The sequence below is a fragment of the Hyla sarda genome, chromosome 9, assembly GCF_029499605.1.
Source record: "Hyla sarda isolate aHylSar1 chromosome 9, aHylSar1.hap1, whole genome shotgun sequence".
In the NCBI taxonomy this organism is placed as follows: Eukaryota; Metazoa; Chordata; class Amphibia; order Anura; family Hylidae; genus Hyla; species Hyla sarda.
In genome coordinates, this window is record NC_079197.1 from 122,397,334 (window position 1) to 122,415,170 (window position 17,837).

The following is a 17,837-nucleotide window of genomic DNA, read 5'->3' on the forward strand; positions in this document are numbered from 1 at the left end:
ACCACAGTGCTCTCTGCTGACACCTCTGTCTGTGTCAGGAACTGTACAGAGCAGGAACAAATCCCCATAGCAAATCTCTCCTGCTCTGGACAGTTCCTGACATGGACAGAGATGTCAGCAGAGAGCACTGTGGTCAGACAGAAAAGAACAACTCAAATTCCACTGTATACAGCAGCTGATAAGTACTGGAAGGATTAAGATTTTTTTTATAGAAGTATTTTTTACAGAAATATGTTAACTTTCTGCCACTGGTTGATTTGAAAAAAATTGTTTTCCACCAGAGTACATTGGACCACTGTTCTGCCTAATTTAGTTAAAATATCAAAGTAACTTTAAAAAGAGAGATTGTCCCATCATAGAGGAGCATCCTGGAGTTACAATAACAATGTATTCCTGGGTGACCATTGTAACATGAAAACATTGCAGCTCATAATTCTTTATATTTTTGTCAACACAAAAAAAAAAAAATAGAGATTGCATTAAAGTAAGCAAAAAATAAAAAAAATTGAAAAATGCAGGTAAAGCAAATCCTTACATATAAAATGAAAAATAGTTGTTGAAAGCTGTAAAATCAGTTTTCATAATGATAATAGGAGCTTCTTCATGGCTTTGTACAGCACATACACCGTACTATAATAATAAAATGGAAGCACACTTACCTGAAGGACAAAGGAGCAGCACTACAGTACATATAGTACAGGAAGTTGGCAGTATGGTACAAGTAGCACAGGTAGATAATGATACTGTACCTGTAGTACAGGTATAAGTATGGTACATGTACAGGTTAAGAGTAGTTAGGTAAATGTGACATAAGTAATTAGCAAAATGAAAAAAAAAATAGTTTAGTACATGTAGTGCAGCAAGTAGAGGGTGGGCCATTTCTATGGATACACATTAATAAAATGGGAATGGTTGGTGATATTAACTTCTTGTTTGTAGCACATTAGTATATGTGAGGGGCGAAACTTTTCAAGATGGGTGGTGACCATGGTGGCCATTTTGAAGTCGGCCATTTTGAATCCAACTTTAGTTTTTTCAATAGGAAGAGGGTCATGTAACTTATTGGGAATTTCACAAGAAAAACAATGATGTGCTTGGTTTTAACGTAACTTTATTCTTTCATGAGTTATTTACAAGTTTCTGACCACTTATAAAATGTGTTCAATATACTGCCCATTGTGTTGGATTGTCAATGCAACCCTCTTCTCCCACTCTTCACACACTGATAGCAACACCACAGGAGAAATGCTAATACAGGCTTCCAGTATCCCTTCATCCTGAAGAGGTTAATAAAGTTGAAAAGTGAAAAAATTGCATTTGTCTGCACTTTTATGGAGGAATAAGGAAGTTCTAAAATTAATGTTCATACTTTGGATCCTATTACCTCAAGCAGTCAATGTATTAGCCTTAATAATAAATGATATATTTTAATAGTTAGTGACTATTCATTTTCCCATTCATTCTTCATAAGTGGCATGGAGGGTCTAAACAGTACCACTGTTCACATCTATTCTATGTAATTTCATTAATTGTTCACATATATAACTGTTATACCAGATATTAAGCTCACTATGATTCCTTATACATATGCTAGTGAATTGTGTCCCCCTTAACATGTTTTCCTTCGACATGTTTCACTGCCAATATTGTGTCATCAGGGCATGGACACAAGCCAATATCTCATGCCAAAAACACACTATGAGAAGTAATCTGATCACTGTTAATAGACGCACCACTAGCCAGGGTTTCTTGCAGAGCTCCACTCTTCCAGAATGTAAGGACTTCACTGCACTAGAGCAGCTATAGTGAACATTGTTGACTTCATTACCGTGTTGTATTTCAAAATCAATAAAGAACAACCTTAACCTCATATCCCACAACAAACATGTTATATGTTATTCAGTGCCTACTTTTTAAGTGTCTGGCACCAATATTTCTCTCACAAATACCTTCTATCGGTTCTTGGTTTGTAATCTGGTGCTTTGGATGGGGGGGGGATGTCCTCACTCTGCATAACTCATCTTCCTCCCTGAGTCTGCTGTGCTATGCAGGCTCTCTGCATCCAATCACTGCAGGCTACTCTGTAACTTCCTACTCTCTGTTTTTATGCTACAATTTGATAGGACAAGAATGAGCACAGAGGAGTGCTAGTCCTTCCATTACTTACTGGACTTTGTCTAAGCCTATACCTAAGCTTGGACAAAGATGATGCTGCAGCCAAACAGGGTTATGTTCTGGATAGTATGACAATCCCAATTGGTCTGTTTATAAAGCCACAATTTCTATCAATATCAATAAAAATAACTCTTATGAAGTATATTAGAAAGGTTATTTATTCATTAATTTTTTTGTCATGATTTCCAGCATATAAAATGTTTTTCAATCTGATGGTGCTCATTTAACATAACCAATTATCCAATTATCAGCCAATTTTGGTATTCATTATCCATACCTGTTGGTAGTGAAATCTTCTCTTAGTGGAACAACTCCTAAAGACTTGACATCTGTACAAGCGGATATACTACATTAACTTCTACAACCTCACCTCTCATTATGCAGATGTTAAAATAGCTGAATCACTCGATTGCCTAAATCCCTGATGTTCACACTTTACTGCAGATATCTTAATGCTTGAACGCTTCTGTTTTGTTTCTGTAGCTGTCATAATTAAAAAATAAATAAAAACATGTAGCAACGAAAATCATACATTGATATTGCATTAGGGTCTATTCACATGTACAGCATTTTGCGCAGATTTGATGCACATGATTTTCTGCTGCAGATTTCAATGTAAACTCAATGACTGATCACAGCTTTAAAACCTGTGCATCAAATTTGAGCATCGAATCGGCACAGAATACTGTACGTGTGAATAGATGCTTAAGATATGTAATAGTTGTGGCCTTTGATTCTCACATACCATATGTTCATGTTGGTAATAAATTGTGTTATATATAGAGATGTCGCGAATTGTTCGCCGGAATTTCGCATGTTCGCGTTCGCATCGCCGGGCGAACATATGTGAAGTTCGATCTGCCCCCTATACTTTAACATTGCGGTAAACTTTGACCCTGTGAGTCAGAGTCAGCAGACACATTAGAGCCAATCAGCAGCAGTCCCTCCTACCTCTTGCACGGACGCCATTTTAGCCTCATTCAGCATGCTGCAGGCTTAGGAAGTGGAAGGTTAGAGAAGCTGCTCCTGCTGTATAGGGAAAGTGATAGCTAGGTTGCTGCTAGGTGGTGTATTCAGGGTCCAGTTTACTCCTAAAGCACTAGTGTAACATCTGCTTTAAGGACAAAAAAGCCCTTTTTAGGGCTGAAAGATATCAGTCCTGGTTGGGAGGGAAAAGCTGGTTAAAAGGGGTACTCCAGAATCAAACTTAAGTTCCTTCAAGCAACTAACTACTACAGTATTAAAAGGGCTGAAAGATATCAGTCCGTTAGTCTTGCAACAGCTGGAGGCACCCTGGTTGGAAGGGAACCGCTGGTTAAAAGGGGTACTCCATAATCAAACTTAAGTTCCTTCAAGCAACTAACTACTACAGTATTCAAAGGGCTGAAAGATATCAGTCTGTTAGTCTTGCAACAGCTGGAGGCACCCTGGTTGGGAGGGAACCGCTGCTTAAAAGGGGTACTCCAGAATCATACTTAAGTTCCTTCAAGCAACTAACTACTACAGTATTCAAATGGCTGAAAGATATCAGTCCGTGTGTTTTGCAACAGCTGAAGGTACCCTGGTTGGGGTACCACTTGCCACTTGCTACCACTTGCCCACCTGCCGCCACCACCAACACTAGCGCCACAGCAGCTTTACTTGATCCGTCAGAGGAGTTATTTACACATCAGTTTGAAGACATGAGTGATGCACAACCATTACTGCCAGAGGATGTAGTTGCCAGGGATATGTCTCAGTCAGGCAGCATTACACACATGGACGTACAGTGTGAAGATGATGTTGTACCCGCTGCTGATTCCTTTCTTGAGGTGTCAGATAGCGGTGAAAGTGTTGATGATGACGATGTGTCCGTGGATGCCACGTGGGTGCCCGCTAGAAGAGAAGAAGAGGGGGAAAGTTCAGATGGGGAGACAAAGAGGAGGAAAAGACGAGTTGGAAGCAGGGGGAGGTCGTCGCAAGGAGCTAGTGGCACAGTCAGACAGCATGCATCGGCACCCTGGGTCAGCCAGACGGGACGCCAATCAACGCATGCTGTTGCCACCACCAGAATGCCGTCATCGCAGAGCTCAGCAGTGAGGCTTTTTTTTGTGTGTGTCTGCCTCTGACAACAGCGAGACCATTTGCAACCTGTGCCAGAAGAAACTGAGTCATGGGAAGTCCAACACCCACCTAGGCACAACTGCTTTGCGAAGGCACATTATGTCACATCACAAACGCCTATGGAATCAACACATCAGTACAAGCAGCACACAAAGTCAAAGCCGCCATCCTCCTCCTGGTCCAGCATCTTCAGCCAGGTCAACCACTGCTGCCGTCCTTGCCCCCTCTCATCCATCTGCCTCTCCATCTCTCACCTTGAGCAGTTCCTGCTCATATGCCCACAGTCAGGTGTCTGTCAAGGAAATGTTTGAGCTCAAGAAGACAATGTCTCAAAGTCACCCCCTAGCCCTGCGTCTGACAGCTGGCTTGTCGGAACTGCTAGCCCGCCAGCTTTTACCATACAAGCTGGTGGAGTCTGAGGCCTTTAAAAAAAATTGTAGCCATTGGGACACCGCAGTGGAAGGTACCCGGACGAAATTTTTTTGCACAAAAGGCAATACCCAACCTTTACTCCATTGTGCAAAAGGAAATTATGGCATGTCTGGCACACAGTGTAGGGGCGAGGGTCCATCTGACCACTGATACCTGGTCTGCAAAGCATGGTCAGGGCAGGTATATCACCTACACTGCTCATTGGGTAAACCTGGTGACGGCTGCCATGCATGGAATGCGTGGCTCTGCAGAAGAGATGGTGACACCGCCACGACTTGCAGGCAGGCCTGCTGCCACCTCCTCTACTCCTCCTACTCTATCCTCTTCCCTAACATCCTCGGCCAAGTCCTCTTCCACTGCTGCGTCTTACTCCACATCACCGGCACCCCCCAGCTCCCCAGGTGCTATTCCACATCCCGGATAAGGCAGTGTCACGCCATCTTGGGGTTGACTTGCCTCAAAGCGGAGAGTCACACCGCACCAGCGCTCCTGTCGGCCCTGAACGCACAGGTGGACCAGTGTCTGACTCCGCACCAACTGGAGATCGGCAAGGTGGTTTGTGACAACGGAACAAATTTGTTGGCGGCATTGAGGTTGGGCAAGTTGACACATGTGCCGTGCATGGCACATGTGTGTAATCTGATTGTACAACGCTTTGTGCTCAAGTACGCAGGCTTACAGGATGTCCTGAAGCAGTCCAGGAAGGTGTGTGGCCATTTCAGGCGTTCCTACACGGCCATGGCGCACTTGTCAGATTTCCAGCGGCGAAACAACATTCCAGTGAGGCGCTTGATTTGCGACAGTCCGACACATTGGAATTCAACACTCCTAATGTTCGACCGCCTGCTCCAACAAGAAAAAGCCATCAACGAATATTTGTATAACCGGGGTGCTAGGACATCATCTGCGGAGCTGGGAATTTTTTGCCACGCTACTGGAGGCTCATGCGCAATGCCTGTAGGCTCATGTGTTGTTTTGAGGAGGTGACAAACCTGGTCAGTCTCACCGAAGGCACCATCAGCGACATCATACCGTTTGTTTTCTTCCTGGAGCGTGCCCTGCGAAGAGTGCTGGATCAGGCAGTAGATGAGCGTGAAGAGAAAGAGTTGTGGACACCATCACCACCAGAAACAGCTTTATCAGTATCGTTTGCTGGACCTGCGGCAACACTGGAAGAGGATTATGAGGAAGATGAGTCAGAGGAGGAATGTGGCTTTGAAGAGGAGGAGGTAGACCAACCACAGTAGGCCGGCCAGGGTGCTCCTTGTCACCTATTTGGTTCCTGTGGTGTTGTACGTGGCTGGGGGGGAAGAAGATTATGCCTTCCCTGACATCACTGAGGACGAGGAAGGGGACATGAGTAGCTCGGCATCCGTCCTTGTGCAAATGGGTTCTTTCATGCTGTTGTGCCTGTTGAAGGACCCTCGTATAAAAAGGATGAAGGAGAACGAACTGTACTGGGTGTCCACGCTACTAGACCCCCGGTATAAACATAAAGTGCCTGACATGTTACCACATTACAGCAAGGCGGAAAGGATTCAGCAGGTCCAAAATAAATTAAGAAGTATGCTGTACACAGCGTATAAGGGTCATGTCACAGCACAACAGGGATCTAACAGGGGAAGAGGTGAAAGTAATCCTCCTCCTCCTCCCACAAACACGCCGGCAAGGACAGGAAGGTGTACAGACATGCTGTTGATGGGGGACATGCAGAGCTTTTTAAGTCATACGCATCGCCACAGCCCTTCGGGGTCCACCATCAGAGAACGACTTGACCGACAGGTAGCAGACTACCTGGCCTTAACCGCAGATATCGACACTCTGAGGGGTGATGAACACCTTAACTACTGGGTGTGCCGGCTTGACCTGTGGCCTGAGCTATCCCAATTTGCGCTCGAACTTCTGGCCTGTCCCGCTTCAAGTGTCCTGTCAGAAAGGACCTTCAGTGCAGCAGGAGGTATTGTCACTGAGAAGAGGAGCCGCCTTGGTCAAAAAAGTCTGGATTGCCTTACCTTTCTTAAGATGAATGAGGGATGGATCCTGAAGGGACTGACACTGGGCCATACACTTGACTGAACAAGGCCTGATCAGATGACCTGCCTTGGCCTAAAAATGATCCACACGCTGCTGTATTTGAACTCTGAATGCCGGAAGACTTGCGTGACTTATCCGCCACCAACTAGGGTTCAAGCCGTAATGTTTTAGGGCACTTTCTGCCTGGCAAAACAAACAGAAATTTTTCAGATCGCTGCTACAATACCAAATTTTCCAGCCAGGTGTACATGCCTAATTTTTCTGGCCTCTGCTGCTGCACCTGTTATGGTGCTGCAATTTTTATGGCCTCTGCTACAGCTGTGTCTGCGACAATACCCAATTTTTCATCCATGTGTACATGCCTAATTTTTCTGGCATCTGCTGCTGCACCTGTTATGGTGCTGCAATTTTTATGGCCGCTGCTACAGAAGCGGCTGCAACAATACCAAATTTTTCAGGCATGTGTACATGCCTAATTTTTCAGGTACTCTCTGCTGACATCTCTGTCCATTTTTGCAACCGAGGATATTAGATGTATGCCAAGGGTAGTATGGTGGCTCAGAGGTTAGCACTGCTGCCTTGCAGTGCTGAGGCCTTGTGTTCAAATCCCACTATGTGCTGCCTCAAGGGGGGCTCTAACTATGTGCTGCCTATGGGGGAATCTTATGTGCTGCCTAAAGGGGAGCTCTATCTATGTGCTGCCTAACATGGGGGAAAATATGTGATGCCTAAAGGGCGGATCTAACTATGTGCTGCCTAAAGGGAGGCTCTAACTATGTGCTGCCTAATATGGGGGAATCTATGTGCTGTCTAAAGGGGGGAATCTAACTATGTGATGTCTAAAGGGGGGCTCTATGTGCTGCCTAAAGGGGGCTAAAGCACATTATTCCAAACCATTTAGGAATAATAGGTGATTTATGCCCTATGGATTAAAACCAGACTCTGCATCAACTATGTAATTTTCCATGGCATTTTTGCCATGGATCCCACTCAGGTATGCCACAGTCCATGTGTTAGTCCCCTTGAAACAACTTTTAAATCACTTTTGTGTCCAGAAAGAGTCCCTGTGGGTTTTAAAATTCGCCTGCCCATTGAAGTCAATGGCGGTTCGCCGGTTCGTGAACTTTTGCGAACGTTCGCGGTTCGCAAACCGAAAATGTTATGTTCGCGACATCACTAGTTATATATATAGTAAGGTGAAAAAATATTTGTGTCTTTTCTGATTTTGTTCTGTTTTTGTATATTTGCCTTACTTGTTAAAGATTAAACAGAAATTAAAATAAGAGAATAAAAGCTAAACCACAGAATTTTGTATATAAAGTGAGCCTATGAGGTGATTTCTATTGCTCTAAGAGACACAATGAGAGTCCTGCTTACCCTGCCCATACACATACAGCAAAGCTGTCATTCATCCTGCCTGGGTGGGATCAGCAGAACTTTTATAGTCTCTTTTAGGAGTCCTTTAAGGAATTAGTCTTCTTTTTACTCAGAAATCATGTTACAAATCATGCAAACATATTTATCACAAAGCTCAGCTTCTCTCCCTCTATTATACACAGCCCTCCAATAGGGAAGCATAAATCCCCGAACAGGTTCCGTTTAAATGGACACTCAAAAACATTTTATATGTTGTATGTCTTGGCCAAACATTAACCTTTCTAATATACTTCATAAGAAAATGTTATTTCCTTTTTTATAGAAATCATGGCTTATAAAATCATTGCTTTGTCCAAGCTGAAGCACAGGCATGGACAAAGTCTAGTAAGTGAGGGTGGGCTAGCACTCCTCTGTTTTCTCTCCTGTATGATAGTATTCCTCTGTGCTCTCTCCTGTCTGATAGTACTCCTCTGTGCTCTCTCCTGTCTGATAGGACTCCTCTGTGCTTTCTCCTGTGTATTAGTACTCCTCTGTGCTCTCTCCTGTCTGATTGTACTCCTCTTTGCTCTCTCCTGTCTGATAGGACTCCTCTGTGCTCTCTCCTGTTTGATAGTACTCAACTGTGCTCTCCCCTGTCTGATTGTACTCCTCTGTGTTCTCTCCTCTCTGACAGTACTCCTCTGTGCTCTCTCTTGTCTGATAGTACTCCTATGTGCTCTCTCCTGTCTGATAGAGCTCCTCTGTGCTATCCCCTAATAGTAGTCCTCTGTGCTCTCCACTGTCTAATAGTAGTCCTCTGTGCTCACACCTGTCTGATAGTACTCCTCTGTGCTGTCTCCTGTCTGATAGTACTCCCCTGGGCTCTCTCCTGTCTGATAGCACTCCTCTGTGCTCTCTCATGCCTGATAGGACTCCTCTGTGCTCTCTCCTGTCTGATAGCACTCATCTGTGCTCTCTCCTGTCTGATAGCATTCCTCTGTGCTCTTTCCTGTCTGATAGGACTCCTCTGTGCTCTCTCCTGTCTGATAGGACTCCTCTGTGCTCTCTCCTGTCTGATAGTACTCCTCTGTGCTCTCTCCTGTCTGATAGTACTCTTATGTACTCTCTCCTGTCTGATAAGACTCCTCTGTGCTCTCTTCTGTCCTATCAGACACAGAGGAGTACTTTCAGAATGGAGAGAGCAGAGAGGAGTGCTATGAGGCAAGAGGGATCACAGAGGAATACCATAAGACAGGAGAGAACACAGAGGAGTGCTATCAGACAGGAGAGAGCACAAAGGAGTGCTATCCCACCCTCACTCAGCCTGTGTTTCAGCTTGGACAAAGCCATGATTTCTAAAAAAAAAAAAAAAAAAGGAAATACAATTCACTTATGAAGTATTTTAGAAAGGTTAATGTTTTGGCAAGATATACAATATGCCTATTTTAATGATCATTACTAGAGATGAGCGAATTTTTGAAAAATTTTATTCGGCTGATTCGTCAAATTTTCCCTAAAAAATTGTTTCGGTCCGAATTTATCCGCAGCGAATCGCTATTAAAAAAGTTAATTTCTGGTCTACAGAGATCCTCAAAAGGGGTGAAGAACACTTATCCTTGCTGTAACACACATAGGGAGTGTGCTGGGTTAGTGAAATAATACTGTTATTCAGTATGACATGCAGATTAGAGGGATTGCTATTAGAATCACTGTCACAGAGCGGCATAATGACAGAGCCTGAAGGTGGCATCAGTATGAGGACACCATATAGTGGCTGAATGATACACCTTGGAGGTGGCAGCAGCATGAGGAGACCATATAGTGTCTGAATGACCCAGCCTGGAGGTGGCAACAGACTGACGAGACCATAGGTGGCAATACCAGTACCCAGTGATGAAGGTGGGTGAAAAAAAGTAGAACAACAGATGTGTGGCATGGATCAGAATAGTAGCTGAGGCAGGTGGGCAGAAAAAAATGGTTTCTTTTGTAAAAGTGTTAGTGTGCACAAGTAAGTATTGTGGATATACATTAGGTAAAACTTAACCTTTAATAATATATTAGGATAAAATATATGTACCCAACATTTTTGGGAAATCAAACAAAAGGAAAGGTGTGCAAAAAAACACCATGTGCCACCTACACCTCCAAGTATTGATGTGATGCAAAGACCTCTAAGAGGAGGAAGATAAAAACGTGTGGTCCTAAATGGGGAGGGTGCAGTTGTGCTTTGGGAGAAGATGGCTAGAAGGGTGGAGAAGTGTTTAAAGTATGGACTGGGGTGGAGGGAACCTACAACGTAAAGGGGGAAGATAGTGTAGATTGAGAGGGGGGACTTAATAATGTACCTGGGGGTGGAGCAGAGGGAGGGGTTAGAATAGTTAATAGGGATAGGCATCATAGGAAGAAAAATCATACACCCTTGAATTGCATGTTGACTAATGCCAGAAGTCTGACCAATAAAACTGACGAACGGGAGTTGAAAATGTCTGAAGAGAATTATGACATAGTAGGTATAACAGAGACTTGGTTGGACGATAGCTGTGACTGGGCAGTCAACATACAGGGTTATAGTCTATTCAGGAAGGATCGGACAAAACGGAAAGGGGGAGGGTTTTTTCTTTATGTAAAGTTCAGTCTGAAGGCCGCACTGCGGGAGGATATATGGAAGGGAAACGATAATGTGGAGTCACTATGGGTAGAAATATATGGAGATAAGAATAAAAAAATTCTGACAGGGGTTTACTATAAGCCACCAAACATAATGGAAGAGCCAGGAGATCAATTATTGAGGCAAATAAACAAGGCAGCAAATCAGAATAAGGTGATAATAATTGGGGACATTAACTATCCTGATATAAACTGGGAGACTGTGATCTGTGCATCTCATAAAGGAAACAAGTTTCTGACTATAGCTAAAGACAATTATGTATCCCAAATGGTGCAGGGCCCAACCAGAGGGGGCACCCTACTAGACTTAATATTAACCAACAGACCTGACAGAGTAGCTAATGTGCAAGTAGAAGGATACCTAGGAAATAGTGATCATAATATAATACATTATAACTTGTTCTTCAATAAGGGAATCTCTCGAGGGGCCACAAAAACAATGGACTTTAGGAAGGCAAAGTTCGATCAACTCAGAGAAGCCCTTAACAAAATTAAATGGGATAATGTCCTCAAAAATATGAATACTGACACTAAATGGGAGTCTTTTGAAAATATCTTAAATTCTCACTGTAAGATGTATATACCTTATGGGAATAAAAGGGTCAGAAATAAAAGAAAACCAATATGGATGCATAAGAACGTTAAGGGGGCAATAAATGACAAAAATAAAGCATTTAAACTACTAAAACAGGACAGCAGTGAAGAAGCATTAAAAAGTTAAAGAGAAACATTTTAAATATGTGAAAAACAGATAAAAACCGCAAAAATAGAGACAGAAAGACTCATTGCCAGAGAGAGTAAAACTAACCTCAAAATGTTCTTTTTACTATATAAATAGCTAAAACGTCAAAAATGAAAGTGTAGGCCCTTTAAAAAATGATGAGGAAGAAATTATAAACGGGGATCAGGAGAAAGCAAATATATTAAACAAATTCTTCTCCACTGTATTCACCGAGGAAAATTAAATGCCAGGTGAAATACATCGAGATAAGGTAAATTCCCCAGTACAGATAACCTGTCTAGCCCAGGAAGAAGTACAGTACCGCCTACAAAAAATCAAAATAGACAAATCACCAGGCCCAGATGGCATTCAGCCCTGTGTTCTAAAGGAATGAAGTAATGTAATAGACAGACCAGTATTTTTAATATTCAGGGACTCTATAGTAACAGGAACTGTTCCCCAGGAATATCGCATGGCAAATGTGGTGCCAATATTTAAAAAGGGGTCAAAAGGTGACCCCAGCAATTATAGACCTGTTAGTTTAACCTCCCTTATATGTAAATTGTTTGAGGGTTTTCGAAGAGATGCTATTTTGGAGTATCTTGATAAAAAATAAACGTATGACTCCATATCAGCATGGCTTCATGAGGGATCGGTCCTGTCAAACTAACCTGATCAGCTTTTATGAGGAGGTGAGCTCCAGACTGGACCAGGGAGAATTGCAGGATGTCGTATATCTGGATTTTTCCAAAGCATTTGACACGGTTCCACATAAAAGGTTGGTGCATAAAATGAGAATGCTTGGACTGGGGGAGAATGTGTGTAAGTGGGTAAGTAACTGGCTCAGTGATAGGAAACAGAGGGTGGTTATTAACCTCTTAAGGACTCAAGGCATACCTGTACGCCCTAAGCCCGGTCCCGGTGTTTAAAACGGAGTGACCCCACATCACAAAGGGTCGGTCCCGGCTGCTAGTCATAGCCGGGACCCTGAGCTAATAGCGTGGGGCACCGATCGTTGTGCTGCGCCCTATTAACCCTTCAGACGCGGCGATCAAAGTTGACCGCCGCGTCTGAAAGTGAAAGTAAACGCTTCCCGGCAGCTCAGTCGGGCTGAACGGGACATCGAAATAAAATCGCGATGTACCGATCAGCTAGGACGCGAGCGGAAACCCCCTTACCTTGCTCCGTCGTGTCCGATCTGGGTATGATTGCTCCAAGCCTGAGCTACAAGCTTGAGCAATTGAGCCCCTATCTCGCTAATCCATGCAAAGCTATGGCTTTGCAGGGATCAAGGTATAAGATCAGTGTGTGCGCAGTGTTATAGGTCCCTATGGGAGCTATATACAGCAAAAAAAAAAGTGGAAAAAAAAGTTAACAAAGGTCATTTAACCCCTTCCCTAATAAAAGTTTGAATCACCCCCCTTTTCCCATAAAAAAAACTGTGTAAATAAAAATAAACATATGTGGTATTGCCGCGTGCGCAAATGTCCAAACTATTAAAATATATCGTTAATTAAACCGCACGGTCAATGGTGTACACGCAAACAAATTTCAAAGTCCAACATAGCATATTTTTGGTCATTTTTTATATCATAAAAAAATGAATAAAAAGCGATCGAAAAGTCTGATCAATGCAAAAATGGTACCAATAAATACCTCAGAACACGGCACAAAAAATGAGCCCTCATACTGGCCCGTACGCAGTAAAATAAAATAGTTATAGGGGTCAGAAGATGACAATTTTAAACGTATACATTTTCATGCATGTAGTTATGATTTTTTTCAGAAGTACGACAAAATCAAACCTATATAAGTAGGGTATAATTTTAACCGTATAGACATACAGAATAAAGATTCGGTGTCATGTTTACCAAAAAAATTTTTGTTTCTTTCATTTTGTTGCACAATAAATTTTTTTACTCCCTTTTGCCGTGGATTTTTTGGTAAAATGACTAATGTCACTGCAAAGTAGAATTGGTGGTGCAAAAAGTAAGCCATCATATGGAATTTTATGTGCAAAATTTAAAGCTTTATGATTTTTAGAAGGTTATGAGGAAAAAATGAAAATGCAAAAGGAGTCCTTAAGGGGTTAATGATACTTATTCTTATTGGGTGACTGGTACTAGTGGGGGTACGACAGGGGTCAGTCTTGAGTCCTGTTCTATGTAATATATTTATTAATGACCTTGTATAGGGGTTGAATAGTAAAGTAGCAATCTTTGCAGATGACACTAAACTCTGTAAAGCAGTAAACACTATAGAGGACAGTGCACTGTTACAAATGGATCTGGATAGGTTGGAGGTTTGGGCTGGGAAGTGGCAGAGGAGGTTCAACACTGATAAATGTAAGGTAATGCACATGGGGAAGAAAAATCAGGGCTGGGATTATGTATTAAATGGGAGAACACTTGAGATGACTGAGTTGGAAAAGGACTTGGGAGTCATAGTTAACAGTAAATTTAGCTGTAGTGAACAGTGTCGGGCAGCTGCTTCCAAGGCAAATAAAATCATGGGGTGCATCAATAGGGGCATAGATGCCCATGACAAGGAAATATTTATACCGCTGTACAAATCACAAATCAGAAATCAGACCACACATAGAATACTGTGTACAGTACTGGGCACCAGTGTAAAAGAAAGATATAGTTGAGCTGGAGAGGGTTCAAAGACGGGAAACCAGAGTAATACGAGGGATGGGAGGACTACAGTACCCAGATAGATTATCTGAATTTAGTTTAGAAAAAAGAAGGCTTAGGGGAGACTTAATAACTATGTTCGGCCCCACGCAGGAAACCCTGGGAAATGGCAGTTTTTGTAGGTGGAAATAGGGAGAGGTTCCTTTTTGGGTCGAGTAACACTTGCCAATAAGGGAATTAATAATGCGAGAGTAGGGCCTTACAGGGGAAGTTTTTACCCATGCTTGTTACAATGGACCATACATTGTTCCCTTCCACCTTTTAGACATCTTTTGCATCACATCAATACTTGGTGGTGTAGGTGGCACATGGTGTTTTTTGCACACCTTTCCTTTTGTTAGATTAAAAAAAAAAAAAAAATGGGTCCATACATTTTATCCTAAGAAAAGTTAAGTTTTAGCTAATGCATATCCTCAATACTTACTTGTGGTCTGATGCAGAGGAATTTCTGTAACTGGGGAGCAGCACCTCAAATATCTACTGTATATTTGTGAAGTGTTGGTGTGGCACCATGGTCAATCTACTCTGATGCATCAGTCATTGGTGGGTGGAAATCCTGGCTGATCAATGCCTGATTCATCTTCACGAAGATCAGTCTCTCCCTATTTTTCGTGGACAGATGAGTTCTCCTTGGGGTTACTATGCCTAAACTGTTCTCCACTGTCTCCCTCCTCCTCCTCTTCCAGTTCAGCCCACACAGGGCTCATGTGGCCGTGAAATGTAGGTGCCACGTCTCCAGTGCCCTGATCAGCCATCGTTTCCAACACGTGTTGAAGTAAATGAAGCAGTGGAATGATGTTGTTCATCCCGTAATCCTGTCGCCTGACTAATAATGTGGCTTCCTCAAAGGGCCTGAGCAAACTGCAGGTGTCACATAGGAGCTGCCACTGGTTGACGTTGAAGTTACACAGGGGAATCTCCCTATCCGCTTGGAACATCAAGAAGTCAGTGATGGTTTTTCTCTGTTCATATATTCGTTCCAACATATGGAGGGTGGAATTCCAAAGTGTAAAAAAGGTTGCAAATCAGACTACGTTGGAGAATACTGTTCTGCCGCTGCCGCTCAAGAAGGGTGTGAACGAGTGGCTGAAGTGCATGCAAAGTTTCCTTCCTATTGTTAGGATGTCTTGCAGATGGGGGGAACACTTCAGGAACTGCTTGATAACCAGATTGAACACATGTGCCATGCAAGCTACATTACTCAGCCTTCCTTGTCATAGCGGAGACAAGATGTTCGTCCCGTTGCCGGTCACCATGTTTCCAATTTCCAGTTTTCGTGGAGTAAACCATGATTCGATTTCTTGATGAATGACTTTTAGCAGTTCCTTCCCTGCGTGACTCTGTTCGCCAAGGCAAACCATGTGAAGAACAGCCTGACACCACTGTGCCCTGCACACATGGTATTCTGAAGGAGCACTGAGACTTGTCCGTGCAGTGGAGGCTGAGAACACGGTGGAGGATGAGGAGGCAGAGTTGCACACTGTCACAGGACCAACAGAGTCTGGAGGTGGAAGTGGCGTGACCTGTCCAAGTTGCTGTTGTGGCTGTGCCGGAACCACATTCACCCAGTGGGCTCTCAAGGACATGTATTGTCCGTAGTTATAGCTCCATATGTCGGCGCTGCCATGCACTTTGGTACACACCAATAGGCTCAAGGACTGGTTCACCTTCTGTTCCACAAAATTGTGCAGGGCTGGAACTGCCTTTTTCGCAAAGAAATGTGGACATGGCTTCGCCGATGGATTGCTGGTGGAATGACTGACTCGAAGTAGGAGGAGCAGGAGCATCTGGAGCTACAGAAGATGGGTATGACAGACACCTCAGTTTGGCTGAGGTGGTGGAGCCTTGGCTAGCTGAAACAAGGAGCGGTGTGCCACTGGGTGATGCCGCAGGCTGGACCTCCACATCGGAGCCACGGTTCTCCCAGGCCGCTTTATGGTGACGCTGCATATGTTGATGCAGGGCCGTGGTGCCAACATTGGAACCCTGGCCACGCTTCACCTTCTGCTGACACATCTTGCATATGGCCATGTTAACCTCCTTCGGATGCTTGATGAAAAACAGCCACAATGCTGAGTAGCTAATTTTCCCACAAACAGTCCACAGGGATTGACTGCTACTGCCGCCGACCCCGGGAACCCCTGTTCCACTACCTCCTTGGAAGGTATGCTGCCGCAAAGCAGGTGGTCTACTCCAGGCATGTTTGGCTCCAGACTTTCCACTTCTGTCACCATACTGACTGCCAACGATGCTACTACCTTGCTGGCTCAGCTGCTGCCTCACGGGCAACCTGCAACCCTCTTCTGCTGCTGATGATGAATTCCCTTCTGCACCCGGTTCCCAAGTGCAAACGGCTTCATCATCACCAAGTTGTGTCTGCACATCACTGATGTCCTCCTCAGGTTCCTCAACAGTGTCTGCTTCACGAGCCTGAATGCTTGCCACACTAACTCCCACACCACTCTCCTCATTGCCCGCCTAGCGGAGGAAGTGACGGATGTTTCCTCCCCTTCTTGGCTGGGCAGTAGCTGGTGACTGTCCTCTAGTAAATCGTCCTCACTAAATAGTGGAGCTGAACCCACAGCATAAGATACTTCTGTGGGGGAGGGAACAGCATAGGACAGAAGCAATGGGAGGACAGGAACTGCTCCTGGGCCATGCTAACTGAGGTTTGTGTCTGAGGAACCCACCGACTGTTGACTGGGGGTGTCAGATGTCACTTGTGATGAAGTGGATGACCGTGTTAACAAATCGATGAAAGCAGATGGGTTGCTGGTCGAGACACAACCGCTACCTGCTGCCACTTGCCCCTAGTCTGCTGCGACCTCTTCCTGCGCCTGATGAATTAAGGCCTCTGCCACTCCTCTGTGCACATCCTGGCACTTCTCTGCCTGACATACTTGGTGCGTATATGAGGGGAAGACAAAATGCTCCACTACGCTTAAAACAGTATTTGTCTACAACACCAGCAGGTTTGTACTTTTGGCTGGCCTTTCACAGTAACTAGGCTCTTAAGACTTTAACATGTGGTGCTGAATTGTAGATTTCTGGAACGAGAATTGGACCCTCTCTTCCAGGCGGATGGAAGCTGAACTGGCAGAATGACTTATGTTGGAAACAAGAGAAACTTTCTTTTTACTTCATGAGTACTCAAGATTTTATAATGTGTTGATTCTCCAGATAAATCTTGCAAATATTGAACAACTTCTGGGTGGGATGACAATTAAAAGCTATTCAGATAGTCTGAAGCATTTTACTGGACAAATATAGCTTGTCCTTTGGAAATCAAGCACATGAAATCACATGTAACGTGTGCCGCTGCACGACTACTCATGACCCCATCAACTGGAGTGCGTTCATTCCCGATGTGTGCAGTTGCAGTGCCAGGTCTTGACCTGATGCTGCTATTTAGCCCCATACTTCTGAAGAAGCTCATTAGTCCAATACCTCTGAAGAAGCTCTGCGGAGTGAGACATATCAGGGGGGCAATGTGTGGTGTTGTTTGAAGTCATAAAACAACACATCATAGGCTGTGCTGCAGAAGATGACATTTTGTATTCAGATAGTGGATGTTTAATGTATACAGGGTGTTCCCACAATAACAGGCTACAGGTTAGACATAAGTGGACAGTCCACTGATATTACATAAAGTA